The sequence below is a fragment of the Hemiscyllium ocellatum genome, chromosome 6 (assembly GCF_020745735.1).
Source record: "Hemiscyllium ocellatum isolate sHemOce1 chromosome 6, sHemOce1.pat.X.cur, whole genome shotgun sequence".
Taxonomy (NCBI): domain Eukaryota; kingdom Metazoa; phylum Chordata; class Chondrichthyes; order Orectolobiformes; family Hemiscylliidae; genus Hemiscyllium; species Hemiscyllium ocellatum.
In genome coordinates, this window is record NC_083406.1 from 111,145,541 (window position 1) to 111,169,559 (window position 24,019).

Genomic DNA, 24,019 nt, shown 5'->3' on the forward strand with positions numbered 1-24,019 from the left:
GTAATTGTACCAGCCTCCACCACTTCCTGTGGCAGCTCATTCCATACACACACCACCCTCTGCGTGAAACCGTTTGAGGTTGGAAATGAACACGTCTCCTTGGTGCTATGAAGCCACCCCACTTCAACGCATCCTCCTCTGCTTCTACAGTCCAGCTCCGGGCTACACAATCCCCTCTGTGCAGAAGAGAGAGCCCCAGTCCCAGGCTTCACAAACCTGCCAACTCTCCAAGCCAGGCTGCCTCTGAAGACGCCCCAGCCCAAACTTACAACTGGAAAGGTACCAAACCCACTGCAGTCAGAGAAAAATCATACAGTTGAGGAATTATCCAGAGAGCAAGTGCTAACTCTGCAGCTTCTTTGAACATAAATTACTAGAACTCAAGGAAAACACACAATAATGCACGTGTTTCAGACACACTTGCAGCAATATCAAGTAAGGACAATAACATGTAGGGACATTTCTCGACAGTGGGTTTATTTTTAAATTGGGGGGTGTATTCAGAGGAAAATATTTACAATGTTTCTTGTGGCAAATAAATTGTCAGCAGAGCATTGCACAAGTTCAGATCTCACCATCGGAGGGCCCCACTTGCATTTGGTAATCACGTAGCCAAGAAATATTAGTGCAATTCCACACGATCTAATTGTGAATAGCCATCAGATGGGCGGGTTGTCAAAGCCAACCCTTCTAGGACTGAGCTTTTCACCCCATTCTGGGGCACTTTTCACTTCAGAACAGTGATATCCACACCGTTTTTGGGATTTAATTCAAACTGCTTTGCAGGACGTCCAACCAAGAGATATCTTCTTGTCACTCCTGAGAATCTCGCCCACAGCTGATCGGACGGAACAAAAACACAGAGGGATCCGCACATCAGACTCGGGATATTTCAACCTCAGTCCAGAGGAAGGGGACCCAGTGAAGGTTGACAAGGAATCAAAGCGGTGGGTGAATGATCTGCCTGGTACCTATTGGCGACCTGAGGAGGTGATACTCACTCAAGTGAAAGCTGCAAGGTGTAGAATTAAGCGCGAGGGTTTTGGTGAGCGGGAGAGGTGGGGACAAACATGAGAAGTGTTCTGCGTTGCTGGTTAGCGTGAATTCGGGATTTGAAACTCTGCTCACAAAGTATGTCACGTCAAGAAATTAACTCCGAATGAATTTGAGATTAGGATATGTCTCAGAAAGCGAGGCTGGAAAGATGAGCACCGCCTAAAATGTAAAGTTTCATAGAATGCAAGAGAAACAGGCTGTTCTGTTATTCATTTAGAGCATGAATCACCTTAATCCCATAGGAGCAGAAATAGACTCCAGCCCAATGAGTCTTGCTCTGCCATTCAGTGAAATCATGGCTGATTTGAAAATCCTCAGATCCATTACCTCATCGCCCTGATTCCCTTACTAATTGAAAAAATAATCTAACACAGCCTTGATTATATTTAATCACCCAATCTTGACAGCCCTCTGTGGTAAAGAATCAAACCCATTTACTGCCCTCTGAGGGGAAAACTTCCTCCTCATCTCTGTCTTAAAATGCAACTCCTTATCCCAAGACATTCACACTTTCCATCCACCCCGTCCAATCCCCTTAGAATCTTCTACGTGTCACTAGAGTTGCCTGTCATTCTTCTACATTCTAATATGCACAGATTTGATCTACTCAACCTTTCCTGATGAGTCAATCACTTCATTTCTGGCATCTACCTATGCATCTATAATCTGTAACAATGTTTCCGAGCAAAAAAATCGATCTCAGTTCGGATGATTTCAGTTGGACCCTCTGGGTTAGCCACTATTTGGAGGAGCAATGTTTCAGATTTCCATTCCTTGGCATGATGTCCAACTTGCTGCGTAGCGTCAGGACTCCTGTCTTGCATTGAACAGCTCACTTGGTGAATGCAAAAGGGACCCATAAATCACAGGGGTTGCTTCATTTCAGGGCCACTCTACTGTTTCAGTGTTAAAGTTGACCTAAGTTTTAGAAGTGTCTGTGTTCAGAGATGAAAACCAAGACATTAATATCAGAGTACTAGAGTCATCAAAATCCTGGCTAGCCTCAGTGGTGCATTGTGAACAACAGGATTGACACACTTCATGATTATTGCAGCTTGTCTTTTATTTGTTTGTGAGATGTGTGCATCACTGACAAGGCTGGCATTAACTGCTCAACTCCAATGACCTGAGAGAAAGTGATGATGAGGTATCTTGCTATACTGTCACTGTTTATCTGGTCTATCACCTGCTCTGTTGGGCAAGATGTTCCAGTGTTTTAACCAAGCAATGATGAAGGAACAGCCATTACTGTGCCAAGTCATGATGGTGTATGATTTGGGGAGGAAATCAGTGGTTGAAATGGTGCTGCTCCCATAAGTTTGTCATTCCTCTTCTTCTAGGTAGTGGTGATTGTGAGCTGAAAATGTGTTGCTGGAAAAAGGCAGCATCCAAGGAACAGGAGATTTGACGCTTCGGGCATAAGCCCTTCTTCAGGAATCCTGAAGAAGGGCTTATGCCCGAAATGTCGAATCTCCTGTTCCTTGGATGCTGCCTGACCTGCTGCGCTTTTCCAGCAACATATTTTCAGCTCTGATCTTCAGCATCTGCAGACCTCACTTTCTCCTCCCAGTGGAGATTGTGAGTTTGGAAAGTGGTGTTGAAGAAATCTCAGTGAGTTATTGCATTTCAGTGTTCACACTACAAATAATGGACAAACTGAATACTTGCAGTGGTGCAAACCAAGTTGGCTGCTCTCTCTCTCTCGGATGGTGTTAAGCTTCTTGACTGTTGTTGGAGCTGCACCAATTTAGAAAGCTGGAGAGTGTTCCAATACATTCCTGACATGTGCCTTGCAGATGGTAGACTGTCTTTGACAAATCGGGAGATGAGCTACTCACTGCCAAATTCCCATCAATAAATGCTGAAAATCTGAAGCTGATGCAGGGTCTTGAGGAAGGGCACTGCACCTGAACGAGTAACTCTGCTTCTCTCTCTATAGATGCAGCCTGACCTGCTGAGTTTCTCAGCACTTCCTGTTTGTGTTTCAGAATTTCCATTCTCTAACTTGTGTTTGTAACCATCACATTAATATAGCTGTTTCAGTTAAGGGTTGGATTAATGTTTTTTGGTTGGGCAGAAAGCATGTGGTTTACACTGTGATGATTCTATGGCTTTAAGATTAAATGTATTTTGTCCTGTTTTTGTTATGAAGAGAGGTTGAGGCAGAGGTGAATAGTAGTCTGCTTCAAAGTCAATAAAGTAAACAGCTTTGGAGGCCTTGGAGTTTTAAAAAAAACTGTTGTAACAATAGAAGCAGCTTGAATGGGTGGGGTCAAGCTCCCACAGAACCAAGATTTTTAGTTCTAGCTTTCAGCAGTTGCTGAGGTCTTGAAGCTGGATGTGGAAGGTCTTATTCCTTTCTCTGTTATAGCTAAAAGCTGTGGATCTCTTCGCATGTGAGAAATTCTGTTTTATGGAATTTGCTATTGCCAAGGGTGTAATTATGGGATCTTACTATATTGGAACAGTTCATTAGTAGTAGTTCATATATATATTATTTTATTAAGCATTTTGATAGAGTTACAATTAAGCCAATTGTTTTATTTTTATTTTGTCTGTATTTTAATTATAGTCTATGAATAAAATTAGTTTTCCCTCAAGCCTGGTAGTTTGACCAATTGAATTGCATCAGGAACATAATACCTCCCCATTTATCTCTCCACCCTGGAGGCTTCCTGCCTCTATTCCTGATGGAGGGCTTTTGCCCGAAACGTCGATTTTCCTGCTCCTCGGATGCTGCCTGACCTGTTGTGCTTTTCTAGCACCACTCTGATTCAAACATAATGCCTTACACCTACCTTTAAAGTAAGAAAACGTTAGGGTCCAGAATAATATATTTTGAGGAGGTTTGGTCTGGTCTGCCCTCACCACTTCAGATCATCAAATCATAGATCATTGGAACAATTAACAGTGGTTAACAACAGAAAGGAATTAAAGAGTTTGCTCAGCACGAGTGCCAGTGTCGCCTGGGAGTTCATACGGCAGATAGGATTAAGGATTAACAGGAAATTTGTCATGACTACAAATGTAAAGACCCATGCTGTCTCAATCTCTTACTATATTTCATACCTCAAAAAGGTTAATAGATGAGATCTGGAAACATATAGACTCTACCACCTTCACTTCAGAATTTGCTGCAATGTGCAGCCATGGTCTCAGTGGCAGGATATTTGATCCAATGGACATCCTGCCAAAACACTTTCCTGTTTGACATTTAATTAATGAACGGGCAATTAAAAGTTGCAATCAACTAACTCAGTAGCTTGTTAATCATTTACTTTCAACTTGTAAACAGCTGACCGAATTTGGGACTAAAACAAAAACAACAGAAGAACAGCGGATGCTGGAAAGAAGAAGGGTCACAGGACCCGAAACCCTGCTTTCTCTCCACAGATGCTGTCAGACCTGCTGAGCTTTTCCACTAATATCGGGTTTTGTTTCTGATTTTCAGCATCCGCAATTCTTTGGTTTTTTTTGTTTCGGGTATTGGAGCAACCTTATGATAAATGCCTGGCAGAACCTACGCATTGTTAATGGATGGAAAATGTATGCTGTTGGGTTTATGACAGAGGGATTAAATGCTTTGAGGCGATTAATTTAGACTTGAATTCAAAGCAGAATATTCAAGGTCTCCGTTCAGAAGAATCAGGAGCTGAATGCAGGTACGAGTGTTAGTTTTTCTCCAGGACGAGTTTTACTTCAGGGGAACCAAACACAATAGCTGAATTCAGGAGCAATGATGGCCTAGTGGTATTATCACTGGACTGTTAATCTAAAGACCCAGCCAATGTTCTGGGGATGTGAGTTTGAATCCTGCCATAGTAGATGATGCAGTTTGAATTCAATAGAAAATCTGTAATTAAGAATTTAATGATGACCATTGCCAATTGTGGGGGCAAAAGCCATCCGATTCAGGGAAGGAAACTGCCATTCTTACCATATCTGGCCTATTCAGACCCACAGTAATGTGAATGCCCTCTGGATGGGCAATAAATGCTGGCCTGGCCAGTGCTGCCCTCATCCTTGAATGGATAAAGAAAAACAAGTTTTAGTTTTGAAGCTTGAAATGCAGGAGAGTTTTGAGGAAGATCTTCATGTTATTAGAGAAGTTTTTTTTAGATTAGATTAGACTTACAGTGTGGAAACAGACCCTTCGGCCCAACAAGTCCACACCGACCCGCCGAAGCGAAACCCACCCATACCCCTACATTACCCCTTACCTAACACTACGGGCAATTTAGCATGGCCAATTCACCTGACCCGCACATCTTTGGACTGTGGGAGGAAACCGGAGCACCCGGAGGAAACCCACGCAGACACGGGGAGAACGTGCAAACTCCACACAGTCAGTCGCCTGAGTCGGGAATTGAACCCGGGTCTTCAGGCGCTGTGAGGCAGCAGTGCTAACCACTGTGCCACCGTGCCGCCCACAATTCTGGCCATCAAAATTAGGAAAGGTTCATGCTATTCCAGTGGGCTCTGAAAGAATTGCAAAGTGGGCTTAACAGTCCAAAGAAAAGGTACTAGGAGGAGCCAGATAACTAAAAATACAAAGAGTGGAGATAGGGGTTTAATTTCCCTGGAATTGAATGTTTATTAAAGGACAATGTTATGGAACCTTTGTTTAGTCACTTGAATGAATTCCTTTCTAACTGTAGGCTGTATATATACAACTTTGTTCACTTTCTTTTCCGCAATAAACTTAACTTTTATTAAACTCCATCTGCCGCCTCATATGAATATGTTGTCAGTGACTAATAACTACAAAAATTAAACATTTGATCTATCAAGGTAGATTTCATTCTGGGATCTTATTTGTAAGGTGTTACCATCAGCTGGGATCAGAATAGGAGTTTGTTCGGCTATTCAATATGATCATAGCTGATCATCCAATCCGGTCTCCTGTTCCCATTTTCTCCCTTCGGTTCTTTCAACCTAAGATCTATATCTATATCAAACGCCTTCTTGAAAACATTCAATGTTTTGGCCTCAACCACTTTCTGTGGCAGAGAATTCAACAGACACACCACTCTCCTGGTGAAGACATTTGTCCTCATCTCAGTCTTAAATGCTCAAGCCCTTATTCCTATATCCTTAAATTGTGACCCCAGTTCAGGATTTCATGGTCACCAGGAATATCCTTCCTGTGTTTACCCTGTAAAGTCCTGTTAGAATTTTAGAGGTGTCTATGTGATTCCATCACCTCTTCCTCTATTCTTATAACCCTAACTATTATACTTCTGCATTCTGAATATTGAAGCTACAGATTAGATAAGAGCAATGTTTATTGGACAGCAACATACGCACTGCCGATGGCTGAAGCTTAAATCCTGAGAAGAGTTAGATCATTTCTCATCATACAGCATCTCACCCAAACATCTTACATCACAGGACATTCTGTCAACATGCATTTCCTATTTTGAAACAAAATTTTGTGCTCCTCTGGATGGCTTCTATGTTGTCTATGTTTTCTCATTAGCTTGCTCTTAAAGGAGCCATCATGGATATGATGGGCCGAAATGCTTCCTTCTGTCCACTAATAACTCAATACAAAATTGTCAGCTGCCAGATGTCTGATCCACTGAATCCTTGGGGGCAGATATTGGATATGGATGACCTTCTACAATAGCTTTGCTGCACCCTGAACTTTGTCTTAATATCTGGGATCAGAAATCCGATTATATTTCATTACCAGTGACATTAAAGAGAATGTTGGATGTTGTGGGGCATGGACATGTAACTCATTGTGGCATCTTGCAAAGTTGGACAAATGTTTAAAAGATCATTCAAACAAGACTTGACCAGCTTTGCCAAATCCTCCAATTGAATATTAGAGAATGAAAATGTGGCCATTTCACTTCTTCTCAGCATTTTTGAAGTATGATAAATAGCAAAAGCTTACCTGACAATCTGTTGTTAACAAAAAACAGATCCTCATTGAGGGTTAAATACTGGCCAGGATACAGGGAGAACTCCCCTGCTATCACTGAAATAGTAATATGTGATCTCTCAAGTCCAGCTAAGAGGGCTGATGGCCTTTGGCAATGTGAAAGTTGCACCCCCCAATCAGACAGCATTCCCTCAGTATTGCGCGGCAATAGTGGGTGGCACGGTGGCACAGTGGTTAGCACTGCTACCTCACAGCGCAAGAGACCCGGATTCAATTCCCGACTCAGGAGTGTGTGGAGTTTGCACATTCTCCCTGTGTCTGTGTGGGTTTCCTCCGGGTGCTCCAGTTTCCTCCCACAGTCCAAAGATGTGCAGGTCAGGTGAGTTGGCAATGCTAAATTGCCCGTAGTGTTAGGTAAAGGGGTAAATGTAGGGGTATGGGTGTGTTGCGCTTCGGCGGGTCGGTGTGGACTTGTTGGGCCGAAGGGCCTGTTTCCACACTGTAATCTAATCTAATCTAATTGCACTGGAGTATCAGGCTAGATTCTGCTGCAGTCTCATGCATTGGACTATGACCCTATAACCTCCAGACTTAGAGAATAGAAAGCAGGCAGTAGAATGAGAGGAGTGCCTTGTTAGGGTATGTATCCAATATGCAGTAATAGCAGATAAATGTATGTGGAAGATTTGAAGAAATTCGTTTGAAAATTTTGAAATCAATTCTTGGTAGCTGTTAATGTCAACCCAAGACTGATTGTAATAATACAGCATTGTAATAATAATAAGCCCCTTGAGCTTATTCCATCATTAATGGCTGATCTGATTGTTTTCTCAACTTCACATTCCCAGCTAGTTCCAGAACACTTGACTCTCTCGTTGATTAAAAATCTGGCCTGTTCCCGAGGTTGCACTATCACTGGCTCATGCTGTTCAGGACTTGGTGAGTAAATAACCTGGAACATTGGAAATATCCAGCCTCCATATGCTGTTGGGCAGTGGGGGAGGGAGCAATGTTAAAATTTCTTCAAATTATTTTCCTCAAAGTTAATCCATTCAATGGAAATTTAGGAGACAGAACATATACTCATTCCTCAGCAAAGAAGTCCCTCAATTTCTGTAAAAAAGTGTAAACTGTGAATGTGTTGGGATAATTTCCTTGTGCATGTGTAATTCGGTAGCTTGTAGGTGGAAAATGTATTCCGTCCATGCAGAGGAATCAGGGAGCGGCCACTGTGACTGACTGCAATCTCTATGGATGGCTTACCGATTGAGAGAATGGGGGATGGGGTGGGGGGGAGGTGAGGAGGTCATCTACTAGGATAGCCACTACATATAAGCAACCTGTAGCAACTTAAAGGGAAGGAGCATTTGGTGATGTTTTGAAGCAAGAGGAGGGTTCACTTTAACCAGAGCACCCAGATACCCAGTGGTTTAAGTGGTCAGACCAAGTGTTGCAGATTGGCACATTCCAAGGTCCAGGACTACATCCTGAGGGCCACACTAAAGCTTGGAGCATCTGCCACCAATGCACGGTGAGGAAAGACTATTGTCTGAGGTATTTGGTTTTGTGAAAGTAGGTCATGCCTCACAAAACTTATTGAGTTCTTTGAGAAGGTAACCAAACAGGCGGATGAGGATAAAGCGGTTGGTGTGGTGTATATAGATTTCAGCTGCTGAAAATGTGTTGCTGGAAAAGCGCAGCAGGTCAGGCAGCATCCAAGGAACAGGAGAATCGATGTTTCGGGCATAAGCCCTTCTTCAGGAATGTGCTTATGCCCGAAACGTCGATTCTCTTGTTCCTTGGATGCTGCCTGACCTGCTGCGCTTTTCCAGCAACACATTTTCAGCTCTGATCTTCAGCATTTGCAGTCCTCACTTTCTCCTATATAGATTTCACTAAGGCATTTGATAAGGTTCCCCACAGTAAGCCATAGCACAAAAACAGAAGGCATTGGATTGAGGGTGACTTAGCAGTTCAGATCAGAAATTGGCTAACTAAAAGGAGACAGATGATGATGGATAGTGCTGAAGGATGTTGTAGGTTACAGAGGGACATAGATAAGCTACAGAGCTGGGCTGAGAGGTAGCAAGTGGAGTTTAATGTGGAAAACTGTGAGGTGATTCATTTTGGAAGGAGGAACTGGAATACTGAGTACTGGGCTAATAGATTCTTGGTAGGGTAAATGAACAGAGAGGTGTCGGTGCCCATGTACATAGATTCCTGAAAGTTGCCACCCAGGTGGATAGGGTTGTTAAGAAGGCATACGGTGTGTTAGCTTTTATTGGTAGAGGGATTGTGTTTCAGAACCATGACGTCATGATGCAGCTGTACAAAACTCCAGTGCAGCCACACTTAGATTATTGAGTACAGTTCTGGTCACCGCATTGTAGAAAGGATGTGGAAGCTTTGGAAATAGTTCAGAAGAGATTTACTGGGATGTTGCCTGTTATGGAGGGAAGGTCTTATGAGGAAAGAGTTATAGAGTCATAGAGTTACAGAGATGTACAGCATGGACACAGACCCTTCGGTCCAACCCATCCATGCCGACCAGATATCTCAACCCAATCTAGTCCCACCTGCCAGCACCCAGCCCATATCCCTCCAAACCCTTCCTATTCATATACCCATCCAAATGCCTCTTAAATGTTGCAACTGTACCAGCCTCCATCACTTCGTCTGGTGGCTAATTCCATACACATTCCACCCTCTGCACCCTAGGTCTCTTTTATATCATTCCCCTCTCACCTTATACCTATGCCCTCTAGTTCTGGACTCCCACACCCCAGGGAAAGACTTTGTCTATTTATCCTATCCATGCCCCTCATAGTTTTGTAAACCTCTATAAAGTCACCCCTCAGCCTCCAACACTCCAGGGAAACAGCCCCAGCCTGTTCAGCCTCTCCCTATAGCTCAAATCCTCCAACTCTGGCAACATCCTTGTAAATCTTTTCCGAACCCTTTCACATTTCACAACATCTTTGCGATAGGAAGGAGACCAGAAATGCATGCAATATTCCAACAGTAGTCTAACCAATGTCCTGTCCAGCTGCAACATGACCTCCCAGCTGAGGAACTTGAGGCTGTTTTTTGTTAGAGAAAAAGGTTGCGAGGTGACTTAATTGAGACATATAAGATAATCAGAGGATTAGATAGGTTGGACAGAGAAAGCCTTTTTTCTCGGGTGGTGATGGCTAGCATGAGAGGACATGCTAGCTGAGGGGTGATAGATATAGGACAGATGTCAGAGGTAGTTTCTTTACTTAGAGAGTAGTAGGGGTGAGGGAAGCACTGCCTGCAACAGTAGTAGACTCACCAACTTTCACAGCATTGAAATGGTCATTGGATAGACAAATAGATGAAAAAGGAATGGTGCAGTTTAGATGGGCTTCAGATTGATTTCACAGGTTAGAACAACATTGAGGGCCCAAGGGCCTGTACTGCACTGTAATGTTCTATGTTCTATGTCTTCCTGCTGAAGGTAAATGGATGTACATTCAGTTACTGGATTCTTTTAGTGCCTCAAATATATGTGAATATTAATTTTGTGTCTGTAAGAGAGATATGGTTTTTTGGATAGAGTCAAAGTGTAATTTTTTTGGTTTACTTAATATGCCTCTGCATAGAATCGAACTGCTTTTGTGTCGATGTGCATATACAAAGATATTTTTTATGAATAAAGAATATTTTTGACATTAAAAAAAGTCAGACGCCAAATCAGCCAAGAGCTGAAAGAGCATTGAGTGTAATAGATGCCTGGCTGAGTTAGTCAGAATGAATCATGAGAGATAACAGAGATTGCAAATGCTATAAACATCAGCTGAAGTACAGATAACAATGCATATTATAGCTCACCTGATCTGCCAAACTATGACGTCGTGTCTCTGTTAATCACCATCCTGTCAAGCTCCACCTTAACTCCTCGCTTTCCACTCCACTCCAGAGTTTATCCTGGATCACTTCACTACACTTCCTCACCCTCACTTCCTCAGAATTGGTCCCTGCCCAAAACAAACTGCCCACTTATTGACTTGCCATACTGCTTCTTTTTGACATGCTCACTGTAGTAAGTTGCCGCAGGTCTCAGTGGGAAAGGCACCCACCTGCTACTCACCCAGGAAGGATGAATAAAAATTGAAATAACTGCAGGTGCTGGAAATCAGAAACAAAAATAACAATTGGTGGAAGAGCTTAGCAGGTCTGGCAGCATCTGTGGAGAGAAAGCAGAGTTAACGTTTCAAGTTCCATGACCTTTCCTCAGGACTAGGAAGAAGACCGGATACTTCAAGGACTTTATTCTCAATCAAACTTGTTCAAACAAAATGCGAATTAGATTCAGTGATGCAGGGTCCATTGCATATTACTATTAGGAGGGTATTAAGATGAGGTGATTACATTTTAACTGTTACACATATAAGGCATCAACTAACTAGCATTGATAAAATATAAGGACAGCTTAGATTTAAGCTCAACATAAAAAATAGATTTTACAGCAATAACAGTTGAAGATCAATTCCTGATAAGAATTGTTTCGCCAATAAACAAGTTTGCATCAAATGGCACAGTTTATTTCACAATGTTTGATTGCAATATGCATTTCCCTTTGTCACAATGTTTGGAATGGGGGATAAGCATCCTTGACAAACCCAATGCCACCCGGAACTGTCCATGAGGAGTTGGTGGTGAGTTACCTGCTTGTATTGTTGCAGTCTAGCAAACATACACACTGCTGTTGGGAAGATAGTTCCAGCCTTGTTATGATAGTGAAGGAACAGCAATATGATTGAAAAGTGTAGCACTGGAAAAGTACAGCAGATCAGGCAGCATCCGAGGGGCAGCAGAGTTGATGTTTTGGGCATAACCCTTCATCGGGAACATGGTGGAGGGAGGGGTCTGAGAGATAAATAGAAGGTGGGGGTGGCGCTCGGGAGAAGGTAGGTGGGAAGGTGATAGATAGATTCAGGTGGTGGGGGTAATTGTGAAAGATTGGTGGGGAGAGTGGAACAGTTCTGTGGGAAGGAGGATGGACAGGGAGGACAGGTCAGGTCAAGAGTTGAAGGATTGGATCTGGGATGGGGTGGGGGGATTTGGAAACTAATTAAGTCAATATTGATGCCGTGTGATTGTAAGGTCCCAAGGTGGAAGATGAGGCATTTACTTCACTAGTTTCCACATCTCCCCTTCCCCACCTCATCCCAGATCCAACCCTCGGCACAGTGCCCTTGACCTGTCATACCTCTCCATCTTCCTTCCAACCTATCCGCTCCACTGTCCCCATTGACCTATCACCATCACCACCACCCCCACCTGCATTCACCTATTGCCTTCCCAGCTAAGTTCCCCCCCAACCCCACCCCTACATTTACCTCCCAGCCCCTCCCCAACCCCACAATACTGACAAAGGTCTTATGCCTGAAATGTCAACTCTCCTGCTCCTCGGATGCTGCGGTGCTTTTCCAGCAACACATTTTTCGACTCTGACTATCCAGCATGTGCAGTCCTCACATTTTCTTAACGGCTGTGTGGTCCCACATCAGGACAGCTTATGACTTGGAGGGGAATTTGCTAGTGGCGCTTTACAATGTATCTTAATTACTGTTTTTCTAAGATTTTGTATTTCGAATTACCTTTGACATGGCACTGCATAGACAACAGGGACCAGCATTGAGTTGATGTTGGCAAAAGATGAAGGATGACCAGGAAAATATTGCTATAATTCAGACAGGAGGAGTGCCCTAGTAATCAAATCCCATGACAAGGGGATTAAAGTCTACCAGGGTTACACAGGAATATAGAGTCAAAGTTAAGATCAGAGCAGCTGTGGTCTTATTGAATCATGGAACAGACCTGAAGGGGAAAGTGGATTCTCTTTCCTTATCTATATGTTTACATGAAAAGAGTGTCAATTGAATTTTCCAATGGCAATTGAATTTTCCCTTACTTCTTCTACAGCTCAATTGAATTGTTTGCCTGTCATTCTTGTTCCTTTTTAAGAGCTTCATCCTATCCATGTTATCCAGCTGACTCATGATTTTGGAAACCTTTATCAGGCATCTTCTTAGCTTTGTCTTTTCTCCAAGGAGAAGAAGTCCAACCTTTCCAGTCTGTCCCATAGCTGAAGATCCCCACCCCTGGAACCATTCTTGTGAATTGCTATGCTGACTCGTTAATTAATTCGCATCCTTCTGAAAATGTGGCACTCACAACAGTACATGAAAATGCAAGAGAGGTTCCCAAAGGCCACCCACATGAAAGGTTTTTAAGGACCTAATATTCAAACTTTAGCTCACCATTGGGAAAATGAGTTCTTGCTTCCCATCCTTTAAAGCACATCTGTAACCTCAAGGCCTGGCATATCCCGTACTCAACCATCACCGTCAAGCCAGGGGATCAACCCTGGTTCAATGCAGAGAGCAGGAAGGCATGTCAGGACTAGCACCAAGAACATCTGGTGTCAACCTGGTGAAGCTACCAAACAGGACTACTGGTATGTCAAACAGCATCAGTGGCAAGTGACATACAGAGCTCAGCGACCCCACAACCAATGGATCAGATCCAGGCTGTACAGTCCTGCCACACCCTCTTGAGTAGTGGTGGACAATCAAACACTCACTGGAAGTAGAGGCTCAACAATATCCCCATCCTCAATAATGGTAGAAGTCAACACAACAGTGCCAAAGATAAAGCTGAAGCATTCACAACAATCTTCAGCCAGAAGTGCCAAGTGGATGATCCATCTCAGCTTCCAACTATGGTCCCCAGCATCACAGACACCAGTCTTCAGCCAATTCAATTCTTTTCACTTGTTATCAAGAAATAGTTGGAGCCACTGGATAGTGCAAAGACTAAGGGCCTTAACAACATTCCGGCAATAGTCCTGAAGATTTGTGCTCCAGCTCATGCTGCTCCCATAGCCAAGGTCTTCCAATACAGATTGGCAACTACCAACAAAGTAGAAAATTGCCCAGGTATGTCAGGTACATAACTCCAATCTTGCCCCTTCAGTCTAACTCAATCATCAGTAAAGTGATGTCAATAGTGCTGTCAGGGAACACCTGCTCAACGATAACTTGCTCAGTGACGCCCAGTTTGGGTTCCACCAGGGCCACTCAACTCCTGATCTCATTACAGCCTTAGTTTAAATATGGACAAAAGAGTTAAATTCCAGAGGTGAGGGGAGAGTGACAGCCCTTGACATTGAGGCTGCATTCAAATGAGTGTGGCAACATAGAGCCCTAGCAAAACTGGAATCAATGGGAATCAGGTGGCAAACTCTCTGGTGGTTAGAGTCATTCCTGACACACAGGAAGATGGTAATGATTGTTGGGCATCAGTCATCTCAGCTCCAGGATATCTGTGCAGGAGTTCCTCAGGGTAGTGTCTTAAGCTCAAACATCTTCAGCTGCTTCACCAATGACCCTTCCTCCACCATAAAATCAGAAGTGGGGATGCTCGCCAATGATTGCACAGTGTTCAGCACCATTCACAACACCTCAGATACTGAAAGCAGTCCGTGTTCAAATGCAACAAGACCTAGACAATATCCAGGCTTAGGCTGGTAAGTGGCAAGTAACACTTATGCCACATAAATGCCAGGCAAAGACCATCTCCAATAAGAGACAATCTAATTGCCACCCCTTGACATTCAGTCGTGGAACTATCACTAAATTCCCCATTATCAACACTCTTGGGGTTACCATTAATGAGAAACTCAACTGGATTTGCCATTTAAACATAGTGGCTGCAAGACGAGGTCAGAAGCTAGGAATACTGCAGCCAGTAACTCAACTTCTGATTTCCCCAAAGCCTGTCCACCATCTACAAGGAACAAGTCAGAAGTGTGGTGGAATACTCCGCACTTGCTTGGATGGCAACACTGAAGGAGCTTTATGCTATCCAGGACAAAGCAGCCCACTTGATTGGCACAACATCTACAAGCATCCACTCCCTCCATCAATGATGGTCAGTAGCAGCAGTGTGTACTATCTACAAGATGCATTGCAGAAATTCACCAAGGCTCCTGAGACAGTACTTTCCAAATGCACAACCACTTCCATCTCGAAGGCCAAGGGCGGCAGATATATGGGAACACGATCACAAGCAAGTTCCCCTCCAGGCCAGATATCATCCGAACTTGGAAATTTGTCACCATTTCCTCACTGTTGTTGGGTCAAAATTCTGGACCACACTCCCTGATAGCATTGTGGGTCAACTCACAGCAGGTGGACTGCAGAGGTTCAAGGATGCAGCTCACCATCACCTTCTCAAAAAGCGATAGGCAATAAATGACCAGCCAGTGACATCCATGTCCCATAAGCAAATTTAAAAATCCCCCACCCGCCTTTCCAAAAGCTTTGGGTGGGTCCAGGAAATTCCACAATTTTTTGATGAGACATTAAACTGAGGCCCCACCTAATGCACAGGGCAATATAAAATAGCCCATGACACTATTTTGAAAATGAGCAGGGGAGTTTTCCCTGGTGTTCTGTCAAATATTTATCCCTCCACCCACATCAATAAAGTATGTTATCTGATCTTTGACAGGCTGTTGTCTGTAAGAGTCAGCCGTGTGCTTATTTTCTGTGCTTCCTGCCTGACAGCGATAACCATACTTACGCCTGTAAAGGGCTCTTAGATTTCTGGTGGCTGTGATGTACATATCGTATAAATAGAATCCTCTCTTTAACCTCCTGCCCTACAACTCTTCAAGGTCTTTGCACCTCTCCTAATTTTGCCTCCTGTGTATCTTCAATTTGTTTTGCACACACCCAAATCGGCAACTCCTGGCAGTCTTCACTAGTAGCAGTTTCCCTTTCTAGAATCCCTTCAGGAAACTGCATTAACCTCTCTCTGTCCTTTCTTGAGAAGCTAATCCGTCTTCAGCTACTCTCATGTTCTCTATTCCTGTTGTTAAGTATCAAATCTTTTCTGTCAACCCTCCTGTTATACCTTTTGTAATGTTTTACAACATTAGAAGCACAAATGCAAACTGAAAGCCTCAGTATGTCCCATTAGGTCTGCAATTAGAGTTATAAAAATTGGCACAATTGTGAACAATACACCCTATTATACAGCCGTACACTACAAAGTCCTATGAGATAACTCCTGCTGCATCAAACAAAACAATTTTGTGGTTGAATAAATCTGCTGTTTCACTTGATTCATACTTTACCCACTCCCACAGGTTCATCAGTAATGTACTGTCAGGGTGTTTGCTGTGAGTAATTAAGTTATTGAGCAAATTTGTTTTTCACCTTGTTATGTGAGTTCTATTTCTTGGAATTCACTCGTCATCAGCAGAGCATGACTTTAAAAATTTAAACAGTTTGGTTTACTCAGCATCACAAAGCACCAGCAAGCGTTCCCATTAGACCTGTGCTTGGGATCCAGTGGGTAAGTATCAGATCTCCCAACCTTCGCAGAATGTTAATTTTACTGCTCCCCTCTCTCTTTGCTCCTTTCTGAGATATGAATATTTGTTTGATCTTGTACCGGTAAGCTGGTGAGCTCATATGGCTTCTAAATTGCAAGGCTGGATTGAATTTGAATCGGTCCTTAAGAGTAATTTCAGTGACCATTTGCATTCATGTTTCTGAAATATTCTGCTATTATTTTTATAATACTGTTTTGTTAGTATTTACAATATTGACATTGGTATTTCTGCTTTTTATTTAATGTTAAAATTTTTAAAGTTTTCTCTTGTTAGCATCTCCCGTTCTGATATTAATAGTGATATTTTTCTATTAATATGGATTTATAGGGATTTCTATTTCATCATCAACATAACTATTTCGTTTCAAGCAGAATAAAGGCTGATAGAAAAGTAGTGCCTTGGTTAGTCTGAAACTCTACCCAACTAAAATAGTTATTGACTTACAGAGCTGAACTTACAGAGCATAACTTACTCTCTGTTCCATCCATGGAAATCTCAACTCCTGTACACAAGCAAGTAGGAGAGATATTTGGCTCCCTTTTCACTACCTGAATATACCTGCAGGTTAGTTTAAGGTCAGGGGTTTAGCTGAGTCCTCACAATGGCTACAGGATGATGGGTTGCCATTGGCTTGGGTTGGAATGGGATGAGGTATTTGCCTCGTTTCTCCCTCTGGTTAATGGCACTTTGAAGGATGAGGCAGACGTTGCCTCACTTAGATGTGGGCAGTAGCATGGTAAGGGAGTTTTGAAGGAAAGGGGTAAGCAATGTTTTATCGATTTTCTTTGCAGATCTTTCAGTGTTTTGACTCCTATTTGAGGCAGTTGTTATGACACAATGCCACACGTGGAGCAAGAGATGATTAAAACCAGAACCTCTACATTACAAACTTGCAGGAAATATTCGAAGTCTGATGTCTCTCCTAGTCTCTCTCTCTCTCTCAAAATCTCAAAGTTTCCCAAACAGATATATGAAGTTGAAGCAGCAACAGACCACTTACCCCATCAAACCTGCTCCATCATTCAACGGACCACGACTGATCTGATTATTCCACATTCCTTCCTATTCACAATAACCTTTTGCTCCCTTGCTTATCATGAATCTACCTTCCTCTGCCTTCAAAATATTCAAGCAGTCTGCCATCAGCATCTTCTGATTAAAAGAGTTCTAAACTCTCATGATTGTCTGTGAGAAAACATTCTCTTTATCTCTGTTTTAAATGAGCAATCTCATATTTTTAAACAGTGATCCCTAGTTCTGGACCTTCCCACAAGAAGAAATATCCTTAGCACATTCACCTTGAAAAGACCCCTCAGGATCTTACATGTTTCATCTAATCATCTGTCACTTTTCTAAATCAAGCCTGTCCAACCTATCCTCAAAAGACAACCCACCCTGTTCTTAGTATTAGTCTGATAAACCATCTCTGAACTGCTTCAAATGTGTTTTCATCCTTCCTTAAATAAGGAAAACAATACCACACACAATGCTCTTTCCAAACCCATAACCACTACCATCTAGAAGGGCAAAAACAGAAGATATATGGGACAACCACCACCTGCAAGGCTCCTCCAAGTCATTCATCATTCTGACTTAGAATCCCATCTCTGAGCCTTCAGTGTTGCTAGGTCAAAACCCTGGAACTCCCTCCTTATGGCATTGAATCACAAAAAAGTTGGTGTGCAAGTACAGCAAGTAATTAAGAAGAAGGTAGAATATTGTCCTGCATTATGAGAGGGATGAACTTTAAAAACAGCGAGATTATGCCGCTGTTGTGCTGTACAAAGTGCTGGTGGGGCCACACCTGGAGTACTGCGTGCAATTTTGGTCTCCTTACTTGAGAAATGATGTACTGGCTCTAGAGGGGGTTCACTAGGTTGATTCCAGAGATGGGAGTTTTGGCTTATAGCAGAGAAAATAACTAGAATGGGATTATATTCATTGGAATTTAGAAGAACAAAAAAGGATCTTATAGAAATGTATAAAATGATGAAGGGAATGGATAAGATAGAAACAGGGAGGTTGTTTCCACTGGCAGGTGAAAGTAAAATTAGGGGTTGTAGTCTCAAAATAAAGGGGAGCAGATTTAGGATTGATCTGAGAAGGAACTTTTTTACCCAGAGGGTTGCGAATTTGTGGAATTCCCTGCCTAGTGAAGCTGTTGAGGTTTCCTCGCTGAGTATTTTTAAGGCAAAGAGAGATAGATTGTTGAACAATAAAGGAGTTAAGGGTTATGGTGAGTGAGTGAGTAAGTGGACCTCAATCCATAAACGGATCAGTCATGATCTTATTGAATGACAAATGCTGGCCTCACCATCAAACACCCCATAAGTGAAAGAGAAACACTTCAGATGTGGTCTCACCAGTGTTCTGTACATTTGAAACATAACCTGCCTACTTCTGTGCTCAATTCATCTTGGAATTGACAATAATATTCCTATTAACTTTCCTAATTACTTACTGCATGTGCATACTAACCATTTGTAATTCATGGCCAAGTGTAGATTAGATTAGACTTACAGTGTGGAAACAGGCCCTTTGGCCCAACAAGTCCACACCGACCCGCCGAAGCGCAACCCACCCATACCCCTACATTTACCCCTCACCTAACACTACGGGCAATTTAGGATGGCCAATTCACCTGACCCGCACATCTTTGTGACTGTGGGAGGAAACCGGAGCACCCGGAGGAAACCCACGCAGACATGGGGAGAACGTACAAACTCCACACAGTCAGTCGCCTGAGTCGGGAATTGAACCCGGGTCTACAGGCGCTGTGAGGCAGCATACTTGGATCTCTTCACATCTCAGAACTAATAAGATTTAATTCTATGCAATTGTAAAAAGAACAAATACTTTCTGAATTTGGCAGCCCATTCTATACTATTGCCAGCATTGCAGTTATTTTCGGGAAAGCGTTTTGCATCATATTTCCTTATCATAGTCTTGCTGAAGAAATACGGAAGCTGTAACCTGAAAAACAGTTCACATTATCAACTACAGTAATCTCTACACAATTAACCTCTTAATTCTCCCCACTGTAACGTCTGTGCACTAGCCACAATGCTTAGGGAGAAAACACTTGTAAGGAAATCTCTACTATCTGTAAGAATAAAATGGTGGTTATGATAGGGGATTTTAACTTTCCAAACATAGACTTGGACTGCCATAGTCTTCAGGGTTTAGATAGAAAGGAATTTGTTAAGTGTGTATGAGAAAATTTTCTGATTCAGTATGTGGATGTACCTACTAGAGAAGGTGCAAAACCTGACCTACTCTTGGGAAATAAGGCAGGGCAGGTGACTGAGGTGTCAGTGGGGGAGCACTTTGGGGCCTGCGACCATAATTCTATTCGTTTTAAAATAGTGATGGAAAAGGATAGACCAGACCTAAAAGTTGAAGTTCTAAATTGGAGAAAGGCCAATTTTGACAGTATTAGGCAAGAACTTTCAAAAGCTGATTGTGGGCAGATGTTCGCAGGTAAAGGGACAGCTAGAAAATGGGAAGCCTTCAGAAATGAGATAATGAGAATCCAGAGAAAGTATATCCCTGTCAGGGTGAAAGGATAGGCTAGCAAGTATAGGGAATGCTGGATGACTAAAGAAATGCAGGGTTTGGTGAAGAAAAAGAAGGAAGCATATGTAAGGTATAGACAGCAGAGATCAAGCAAATCCTTAGAAGAATATAAAGGCAGTAGGGGTATACTTAAGAGGGAAATCAGTAGGGCAAAAAGGAGATATGAGATAGCTTTGGCAAATAGAGTTAAACAGAATCCAAAGGGTTTGTATAAATACACTAAGGACAAAATGATAACTAGGGAGAGAATAGGGTCCCTCAAAGATCAGCAAGGCAGCCATTGTGTGGAGCCACAGAAAATGGGGGAGATACTAAATGAATATTTTGCATCAGTATTTACTGTGGAAAAGGATATGGAAGATACAGACTGTAGGGAAATAGATGGTGACATCTTGCAAAATGTCCATATTACAGAGGAGGAAGTGCTGGATGTATTGAAACGCATAAAGGTGGATAAATGCCCAGGACCTGATCAGGTGTACCCGAGAACTCTGTGGGAAGCGAGAGAAGTGATTGCTGGGTATTTTACTGAGATATTTGTATCATCGATAGTCACAGGTAAGGTGCCAGAAGATTGGAGGTTGGCTAACATGATGCCAATCTTTAAGAAGGGTGGTAAGGACAATCCAGGGGACAATAGACCAGTGAGCCTGACCTTGGTGGTGGGCAGGTTGTTGGAGGGAATCCTGAGGGACAGGATGTACATGTATTTGGAAAGGCAAGGACTGATTAGGGATAGTTAGCATGGCTTTGTACTTGGGAAATCATGTTTCACAAACTTGATTGAGTTTTTTGAAGAAGTAACAAAGAGGATTAATGAGGGAAGAGCAGTAGATGTGATCTATATTGACTTCAGTAAGGCGTTTGTCAAGGTTCCCCATGGGATACTGGTTAGCAAGGTTAGATCTCAAGGAATAAAGGGAAAACTAGCCATTTGGAAATAGGCTCAAAGGTGGAAGACAGAGGGTGGTAGTGGAGGGTTGTTTTTCAGACTGGAGGGCTGTGACCAATGGAGTGCCACAAAGTTTGGTTCTGGGTCCTGTACTTTTTGTCATTTACATAAATGATTTGGATGTGTGCATAAAAGGTACAGTTAGTAAGTTTGCGGATGACACCAAAATTGGAGGTGTAGTGGACAGCGAAGAGGGTTACCTCAGATGACAACAGGATCTTGATCAGATGGGCCAATGGGCTGAGAAGTGGCAGATGGAGTTTAATTCAGATAAATGTGAGGTATTGCATTTTGGGAAAGCAAATCTTAGCAGGACTTATACACTTAATGTTAAGGTCCTGGGGAGTGTTGCTTAACAAAGAGACCTTGGAGTGCAGGTTCATAGCTCCTTGAAAGTGGAGTCACAGGTAGATGGGATAGTGAAGAAGGCGTTTGGTATGCTTTCCTTTATTGGTCAGAATATTGAGTCCAGGAATTGGGAGGTCATGTTGCGGCTGTACAGGACATTGTTAGGCCATTGTTGGAATATTGTGTGCAATTCTGGTTTCCTTCCTATCAAAAAGATGTTGTGAAACGTGAAAGGGTTCAAAAAAGATTTACAAGGATGTTGCCAGAGTTGGAGGATCTGAGCTACAGGGAGATGTTGGGGCTGTTTTCCCTGGAGCATCAGAGGCTGAGGCTGAGAGGTTTATAAAATTATGAGGGGCATGGATAGAATAAATAGACAAAGTCTTTTCCCTGGGGTGGGGGAGTCCAGAACTAGAGGGCATATGTTTAGGGTGAGAAGGGAAATATATAAAATAGACCTAAGTGACATGTGTTTCACACAGAGGGTGGTACGTGTATGGAATGAGCTGCCAGAGGAAGTGGTGGAGGCGGGTACAATTGCAACATTTAAAAGTCATCTGGATAAGTCTATGAATAGGGAGGGTTTGGAGGGATATGGGCCGGATGCTGGCAGGTGGGACTAGATTGGTTTGGGATATCTGGTCGGCATGGACAGGTTGGACTGAAGCGTCTGTTTCCGTACTGTACATCTCTATGTCTATGACTCTAAAAGTAAGCACATTATGAACTAAGGAATCAATTGAAATGCAATAAAGCAGGCTGAATGATGTGTCCTAGCTGCAGCATATGGGAATAATTAGGTGACTGTGATAGAGTCATAGAAACACAGAAACAGATCCTTTGGTCCAACTGTCTGTGCATTGCCACAGGACGGGTCAGACACACTCCATCCTGCTAGCTTCCCTTTGCCCTGTTATGGACTGTCTCGTCTTGCAATAAGCAAATGAGGGATGAGGAATGGGTGGGATGACAATGGGTGGCACAGTTGCTGGTGCGATTGCATATGGATGAAAGGTTGGTAAGGTGTACTGAAAGACAGAGGAGGCAGCACAGTGTGTAGGATAACAAGGTGTGGGAGCTTGAGAGGGTGCTGTGGGGGAGAGTGCGAGAGGCAAAGTCTTGAAGGCAAAACTCACAGAGGCAGAGTATGACCTTGGTGCAAAATGGGTGCAGTAGCAGAGATACTGATAGCTCACAAGGTAGCGGACTCCTTTCCCGTGCAGCCCTCTGACCCCCCAGGACTTCTCATCAGGGAAACGTGATGCCATCTTCCCCTTCTCTGACAGGTTACAATTCTGCCATCAATGGGTATGGCAGCTTCGTGGTACCAGTGTGTGGTCGGGTGCAGAACAGGCTTTTAGGGGTGGGGCAAGCACAAGGGATGCTGGGATGTTCCAGGCACTGCTGTTGTAAGGTGGGGTGGAAAATCGACATGATAAATGCCATGGGATAGGGTAAGGAATTAATGTGTTGGCTTTAGTAAGACAAGATGAGAAAGCTCAAACTCATGGTGAAAAATCCTCCAAAAACATAATGCAACTCTGACTTAGCCAGAAAAAGCAAGATTTCAGCCCTTGGTATTAATTTTCCAAACTTCTCCAGATTTGGAGAAGGTCCAACTCTATTGACAGACAACAATGTTATTCAAAAAGGGACTGACAGAGAGCGATCTGCATGGTTTGAATTCCCAGAGCAGCTGAGATTACTATGAAAGGCTCTAAGCCTCAACCTCTGCCCTCACCCGAGGCATGGTGAACCTTAGTTTAAACCATCACTGGTTCCAAATGAGAGAGCAGCCTGATGAACTGGCAGGATTACAGTAATATTATCCTTTACTGATTCTGTAATATCCATTTTTATTTCTCCCACTGCATCTGTAATTGACTGGTCATTTAATTTGCCAATTCACTTTCGTCACCTTTGTTTTCATGCACTCAAAATTGCTCTTGTTTAGAGTCATAGAGATGTACAGCATGGAAACAGACCCTTCGACCAGATATTCCAACCCAATCTAGTCCCACCTGCCAGCACCCGCTCCATATCCCTCCAAACCCTTCCTATTCATATACTCATCCAAATGCCTCTTAAATGTTGCAATTGTACCAGCCTCCACCACATCCTCTGGCAGCTCATTCCATACACGTACCACCCTCTGCATGAAAACGTTGCCCCTTAGGTCTCTTTTATATCTTTCCCCTCTCACCCTAAACTGATGCCCTCTAGTTCTAGACTCCCCAACCCCAGGGAAAAGACTTTTGTCTATTTATCCTATCCATGCCCCTCATAATTTTGTAAACGTCTATAAGGTCACCCCTCAGGCTCCGACGCTCCAGGGAAAACAGCCCCAGCCTCTTCAGCCTCTCCCTGTAGCTCAGATCCTCCAACCCTTCCAACATCCTTGTAAATCTTTTCTGAACCCTTTCAAGTTTCACAACATCTTTCCAATAGGAAGGAGACCAGAATTGAACACAATATTCCAACAGTGGCCTAACCAATGTCCTGTACAGCTGCAACATGAACTCCCAACTCTTGTACTCAATACTCTGACCAATAAAGGAAAGCATACCAAACGCCTTCTTCACTATCCTATCTACCTGCGACTCCACTTTCAAGGAGCTATGAACCTGCACTCCAAGGTCTCTTTGTTCAGCAACACTCCCTAGGAACCTACCATGAAATACATAAGGCCTGCTAAGATTTGCTTTCTCAAAATGCAACACTTCACATTTATCTGAATTAAACTCCATCTGCCACTTTTCAGCCCATT

General features: G+C 43.0%; 1 protein-coding gene across 10 annotated transcripts in view; it reads left to right on the top strand.

The window, feature by feature from the left end:
- Nucleotides 1–630: 630 nt before the first annotated feature.
- LOC132816542 (interleukin-21 receptor-like) overlaps nucleotides 631–24,019 on the top strand; it is a 59,021-nt gene continuing 35,632 nt past the window's right edge. For 3 of the 10 annotated variants that reach the window (XM_060826272.1, XM_060826273.1, XM_060826278.1), the window contains exons 1-2: nucleotides 631–947; nucleotides 7,795–7,885. The gene's annotated coding sequence lies outside the window, so the exon portion shown is untranslated. Of the gene's footprint in view, nucleotides 948–7,794; nucleotides 7,886–16,286; nucleotides 16,337–24,019 lie in introns of those variants that run through there. The other 7 variants (XM_060826275.1, XM_060826277.1, XM_060826274.1 and 4 more) reach the window with 6 other exon arrangements.